Source organism: Mastomys coucha, unplaced genomic scaffold (assembly GCF_008632895.1).
Source record: "Mastomys coucha isolate ucsf_1 unplaced genomic scaffold, UCSF_Mcou_1 pScaffold7, whole genome shotgun sequence".
NCBI classification, from domain to species: domain Eukaryota; kingdom Metazoa; phylum Chordata; class Mammalia; order Rodentia; family Muridae; genus Mastomys; species Mastomys coucha.
The window spans coordinates 63,675,322-63,682,170 of NW_022196913.1; the positions used below are offsets into that span (position 1 = coordinate 63,675,322).

The 6,849-nt window shown below is 44.0% G+C and overlaps 1 protein-coding gene and 1 pseudogene across 10 annotated transcripts in view; one reads left to right on the forward strand and one right to left on the reverse strand.

The window, feature by feature from the left end:
• Positions 1-5,287, reverse strand: part of LOC116082564 — a 23,976-nt pseudogene extending 18,689 nt beyond the window's left edge.
• The window catches only part of Ntrk2 (neurotrophic receptor tyrosine kinase 2), a 331,243-nt gene that overhangs the window by 109,693 nt on the left and 214,701 nt on the right, over positions 1-6,849 (forward strand). The gene's annotated exons all lie outside the window — the stretch shown is intronic.

Consider the following 6,849-nt stretch of genomic DNA (forward strand, 5'->3'; position numbering starts at 1 on the left):
GCAAGCTTTGGGAGCATTTTAACTGTCTAGGTCCTCCCATTTCCTTACATTTGCTTGCATCTCATTCCGACTAAAAACAGACAAACAAACAAAAACAAACAAACAACAACAACAAAACGTTGAAATAAAGGACTGTTAAGTCTGCAATATTGTAATGCAACTTTGTGCACTTTACAAAGGTGTTTTCTCATTTTATTTCCATTTAAATGGGCTCCAGGCTTTTGGGCCTCATTCTAAGCCAAGGGTTTCCTGATAAGGGAGGTAACTTAGGAGAGGAGGTTTCTGGATCCTGGTTTCTCTCATCAGTGGTAGACAGATTCTAGGTCCAAATGCAGACACAAAACACAGTTTTCAAACCTCAGAAACTTTCTGTGAGAAAGATAAAGTCAAACCAACTTTTAGTTTAAAACAATGAAGTTGTCACTAAAGTTTTCTTTGTCATTAGCATTTCAGTATATGTTCAAGATAGACTTGTCAACCCCACCAAGGTAGGAAAAACGTATGCATCTTTCCACGGCAATCATTTAGTTGATTGTGGGTGAATTTTCCTTGGATGTCCTAAGTAGAATCGAGAGAAAAAACTGAGCCTCTCTCTTGAGTATTTTTGTCAAGAGATAGTTGTTGTTACCCAGAAAGTCGTGGGAAAGAGATTCCCAGCTTGGATGCAGGGAAAAGGCTGTTTCATAGAGAGGGGAGCATAAAAGGAATTCATTAATGATTTAGATGACTATTTAATTTCCCTGCCTCTGAAACAGACAAAGGGAGTTTGATCAATACTCTCAAGGTCACTCCTGCTATTTGCTAAGTCAGCTGGTCTTTTTTAGGGCTCTGGAAACCTTGCCCTGCCTTGGTGCAGTGGGGTTTGTTTCAGTACACGAGATAAGGGTTTGCCTGTGCTGGGGCAGAGATGGTGAAGGAGGAAATAGAGTTGAGGGTCTGAAAGGAAATCTACAGCAGTGTCAGAGTTTAGAGTTGGGGGAAAGATGCCAGCTTCATGGTTGCCAATGTGTTCTGATAAGGAGGCCATTGCTACTGAAATGAGCCCTGGCTATCAGCTGGATTGTGAAGAACATTAATCAGTGTGTCCCATTGTCAATGACTGCTGTGTCCTCTTTAACTGGATTCTCTTTTCCAATGTGGCATTGACCCCTTGGGACTTGTCTAAGTACCCCTGGTTGGTATTCTGAGAGTTGCCTTTGCATGTGTTGGGCCAAAGTGAAGGCTCTCAGTTACTGATGTCAGAGATGTGAGCTGTCACCTTTGCGTTGACCCAAATGGATGTCACATTCTTTTGGCACCTTTGAAAAGAGTGTTGATAATTGCACAATACAAATTCAGAGGTGGCTGAGAGATGAAAGAGGGCCTGTCCTATGACCTGCTCATCCCACGGAAGGGTGTGTTTGTTTTGATCATCTGGTTATTTGAGGACTTTGTCCAGAAGAGCCCTATGAGCTTTGAGAGTGTTTTAACTGACCGAGTCCTCACATTTCCTTACACTGACTTGCATCTCAATCAGACTAAAAAAAGAAAAAGAAATACTGAAAAGAACCAACTGTTATCTCTGCAACACTGTAAAGCAAACCTTGGCTCCACGCAGAATCAAAGGCTGACAGAACCCCACATTGATAACAGATGTTTGGCAACAGTTCCAGAGAGTCCTCTTGGATGTGGCCACACTAGGACAGATACTCTGAGAAGTTCCAGAGAGTGCATAGAGTTCTGGCCAAGGTGCCAGGCACATACTTTCAAATGTTTGTTGGTTGGTTGGTTGGTTGGCTAGTCTGTGTTAAGATAAGGATTTGCTTGTAGCTCTGGTGTCTGGAACATGCTACGCAGCCCAATCTGTCTCAGAACTCAAAACCTTCCTCTCTTAAGCTACCAAGGGCCAAGATCTTAGGCATGCCACATCTGCCTCAGATGTTTTCCTGAGTCTGGGATCTACTTTATACAAACTACATGGAATATTTGCTATTTATTTAAAGAAAAGGTAGATAGAGAACCTCATTCTGACTGGATTTTTCAGTCTTAGAAGACTGCACACTGGAGACTAGACACTGCCAATGCTGAGAGAAAGGCTTTTCTTAGCACGAGCCCGTGATTTGAAAGACGCCATCTAAAATTCAGCTCAAGCTTGAAAGATGTCTAGACTCATTCAACATCCGGGGCCACTGAACACAAGACAGCCCAACAAGGCATGGCTTAGTTTCCGATGGGAGTACATTTCTTCCAGACTTGTTGAGGAACAGACAGGCTTTGAGGGGGAAGTCTCTTTATCCCCAGTCTGGGAAGAAAACGTATTTTTACCCCCAGTTCCCATCTTGGGATGCAAAAGAGGAAGTGTGATTGCTCGTTCATTTCGAATTACCCTCGTGCAGCAATTCCACTGTGGCACATCGTGACTAGAGTTAATTATACCTGTTAAATGAGGCAAGTCCCAATTTTCAGTAGATCATGACCCTTAAGACATAGAGGAAGAAAGACAAGTCACATTTTTTATTCTATTGACATTTGCTTAATAGGCTTCATATGAGCTCGAGTACTTTACTACTGAGATGGCAATAAAATGGACTCTTCTCTGTTCATAAAATGCTGGCAATAAACTAAGGAGCACCAACGCTGTTGACTTCCTGGTGTGTGCTTCAGCTTAAGAAGAGACATTTTGGTTTAAGAAGATCATGGAATTCCTCTAGAGTCACTAGCTTAGTAGAAGAAGGCTTGGTCTTTAGTATCAAGCACCTTCAGATTCCTACCTTTGCCTGCTTTTGTCCTTAGGCAACAAGGACATCAAGCAATAGCAACCACACATCCCGCTTTCTAAGTATGTACAAGTTGGGAAATCTCTCTTATTTCCCAAAGTTGAATGAGTCAGTCTCACAGGTGTGTTGACACATATTAGCTTCTAAGCGCTGTGCCGATACGATCTCTCACACTCCTTTCAACAGTCTCAAGGAAAGTATAATTACCACTTCCAAGTAAGATCAAGCTTGACACGAGGCTCAGAGAGTTGTCCAGTGTTTCTAATTAGAAATCTGTAGCTTTAGACCCAAATTTCTCCTGTGACTCAGATGTCTCTGGAAAGGAAAACACAACTCCCCCAAATTTCAGAGATGCCTTGAGATTTGATGTGTCAGCTATAAGGCCTTTCTCTCAGTTCCCGCCGCGTGAGAGGATGCTCTGTAATCGGTGTCTGTTACCGTCACCACTGATGTTATCACCGCCATCAGCAGTACCACTGTGTAGAGATAATGCATGATGTCTGTGTACAGATAATACATGATGAGACAAAGAGAAAAAGGAATATGGTCTCTGTGTGTATGTGTCTAAGTGTGCCTGAATATAGGGATGGGTTGCAGGAAGACTGTTTCCTTTCATCCATGTGAGGGTTTTGAGTCTCATCTTCACTCGCTTTGCCCATGGGGCTGTTTTCTTTTTTTTTTTCTTTCCTGTCTTCAGACACTCCAGAAGAGGGTGTCAGATCTCATTACAGGTGGTTGTGAGCCACCATGTGGTTGCTGGGATTTGAACTCACGACCTTTGGAAGATCAGTCGGCGCTCTTAACCACTGAGCCATCTCTCCAGCCCAAGGGCTGTTTTCTAAACAAGAAATGGCTTGGCAGAAAGCACCGCATTGAGAGCAGAGCTATCTGGGACAGTTTGGTTCAAGTGCAAAGAGTGACCCCCAAATCACTTGGATTGGAAATAGGTGTCAAACTATCTATAGAACATGTAAGTAGAGAACTTTATTGATTACCATAGGCATGACCTTAATTGCAGTGTGAGTCACCACAAAAGCTTTACTGTGTTAGCTCTATGAACTGAGAGAGTGTGTGATTCATGTTGTAAAGTTAGGATGGGGGTATGGATGACAGGAATCCTCCCCTGTGTGTGTGTGTGTGTGTGTGTGTGTGCACAAGCATGTGTATATGTGTGTGTGAGAGGGAAAGAAGAAAGTTATATGTGTGTGTGTGTACACAAGCATGTGTGTATGTGCATGTATGAGAGAGAGGGAGAGAAGAAAGTTGTGTGTGTGTGTACATGTGTGCCTGTATGCATACACAAGCCTAGCCAGTTGCTGCTTTATGGCTGTTTATCTTCTCTAGCTCAAAAATTCAGACAACAGTTGTTAAAGATTCATTTTTTATTTTAATTATGTGTATATGCAGGTAAATGCATGTGAGTTCAGGTGCTCACCTAAGCCAGAGGCCTCAAATCCCCGAAGCAGGATATCAGGTAATTGAAAGCCACCGACATGGGTGCTGGAAGCCAAATTCTAGCCCTCTACGTGAGCAATGCCTGGTCTTAAGCACTGAGCAATCTCTTTAGCAACTCTGACGATAACTTTATGGAATACGGTTTTGAATTTGTTTCTTGAAATGATTTTAGTAGAGCCTTCATGGGAGTTAACCCTGCACAGAAAGAAATATTTTAATAATGAAAATGAGTCCTACACTGTTTCAGAAGGAGGGGAGGTTGACACTGAGGTGTGACTCACAGAAACAGCTGTAGGGCTGGAGTCAGCATGCTAAGACCTGTGGGCCACATCTGCTTTCGTAAATAAAGTTTTATTAAAACACAGCTGTGTCCACTGGCTTATGAGCTGTCTGTGGCAACAGCAGCCATGCACCCCTACTCCTGCACAGGAAGAGGGACTTCAGAAAATGTAGAGTACTCTGTGCTTGGTCTGGGCACCTTCTTATTCTCAGTGCTGGAAGTTTTTCAGGGAAACCTAGGGGCCTCTTGGATAGCTGTAATTATGCTTGCTGGGAGTCCGAAAGTGTCAGCACAATTGACACAAAGCACATATGACACGAGAGGGAGGAGCAGTGGGGGGAGAAATCAAGGGGGGACAGTTCAGATAACTGACAACACGGGGTCCTGAAGTAGCCCTCAGTGTCTCACGAGTGGACTCTTTAGTTAAACATGGCTGACTTGACCCTGTCTGCTTCAGACAGGGAATGTATCCATCTTCTCAGTTGCTTTCTCAGCTCTAGTTAGGGGGAAACAGACCTTAAAGAAGATCATGTATTAAAAGTGTCTTGTCCTATGTGGAATAGCTGGAGTGTAGAGTATACAGAAATGTTACTTTTTTTTACAGCCCCCCCAGCAAGGACATGTACACAGACCTTTATGATCATAGTAGAAGAGAATATGGCCAAAGGAAGGGAAATTCTTAAATATAAATGGACTTTAAGGATCTGTGAACATACTAAGATCAACAGGCTGGGTCCTATCTGCATCTTGATCTAAGCTATAGAAGCTCACCTTCACAGTCCGATCTTGACTCCATCACGTCTCTTTGTATTTAACGAGAAGGTAAAACCTCAGTAACAGAGTGTGTGCAGTCAGGGGCGGAGCCACACAGTTGCACTGAGGAATTGTCAATATCCTGCTCAGTCCAGAATTTGCAAGCATTCACTCTTTGTTTTCCTTTTCTCCCTTTACAATGACGTTCCCTTACGAGCTCACCTCTGCCCACTGCAGAACACAGAATCCAGAGACTTCTGGGTAAACGCCATCAGCAATAGTTCTGGAAAGCACGGAAGAGTTCCGGGTCTCTGCCCTTCCGAGGGGTGGGTGGACCTACCTTGGCGGCATCTCTGTGGCACTGCTGAAATGTGACTTGTCCTCTGCTTGGGTGGGTGGCTCTGCTGTGGCCTCTACCTGGAGCGTCCCCACTGCTGGCATCTTTTGGCTGTTCTGCTTCTGACCTGAGTGCTCATGGGTGTTCTTGTTGCCCTGAGCTCTTGGGAAACGCAGTTACCCAGTGATACTTGTCAAGTAGGCTCAGATTAGGTGCAGCATGTCTGCCAGTAGCATTAAGAGGGGACAAGGATGTGGGTCTGCTGAGTCTTCCTGGGGATCAGCCAGCCGCATCCTTGAATGCCAGGAGGGACCTGTGGCTTCTTTCTCACCAGAGGTCTTAGCCTCCTTCTGAGAGCCTCTGCTCAGTGCCTGTCTCCTTGGTCTCAAAGGTTCTTCATCTCCCTGCAAACGAAGAGTGTACCTCTCCCCTCCTGGCCTTCTGTGCTCTTTCCTGGGGCTCTTGGGGGACACAAGTGCAGTTTTCTTTAGGCTTTTTTTTTTTACCTCTTCATCCAGCTCCTGTGTGTGTGTGTGTGTGTGTGTGTGTGTGTGTATGTGTGTGTCTCTGTTTGTATATTGTAATATATATGTGTGTATATTATATATGTATATATAATATACACACATATATATATGTATATATTTATATGTTAACATGAAACAATGTAGAGTTGCAGGTGTCACTAAAATGCCACCAGAATGTCATTTAAAATTCAATTACCTTTCCTTGGTAGTATCTAAAGGTCTTTGGGTTGTAGCAACCACACCTCCCCCATATTTCACCATGAATCCTCCCTTAGGCCTGCATCAGCTACAATAAGAAAGAAAAACAATGCAGTGGTGGCACCTTTAATCTCAGTACTTAGGAGGCAGAGGCAGGTGGATTTCTGAGTTCGAGGTCAGCTTGGTCTACAGAGTGAGTTCCAGGACAACCAGGGCTATACAGAGAAACCCTGTCTTGAAAAAACAAAAAAACAAAACAAAAAACAATCTCTTAATCCTGATGGTTTTTTTCCACGTTGGAACCTGAGTGAGGATGGAGAGGGTTACTTCCTTCAGCGAGGGCTCTGTTCTTTCTATCTTTCCCTTGTGCTTTCTTAGTGAATAGGTCTCCTGCACAGGTTGGCAACCCAGTGGCCTCTGGAAGGCTGCTCTCCTCAGGACTTGAAGTCTACATGACAATCAGAAAGGAAGGAAGGAAAGAAGGAAGAAAGGAAGGAAGGAAGGAAGGAAGGAAGGGAGGGAGGGAGGGAGGGAGGAAGGAAG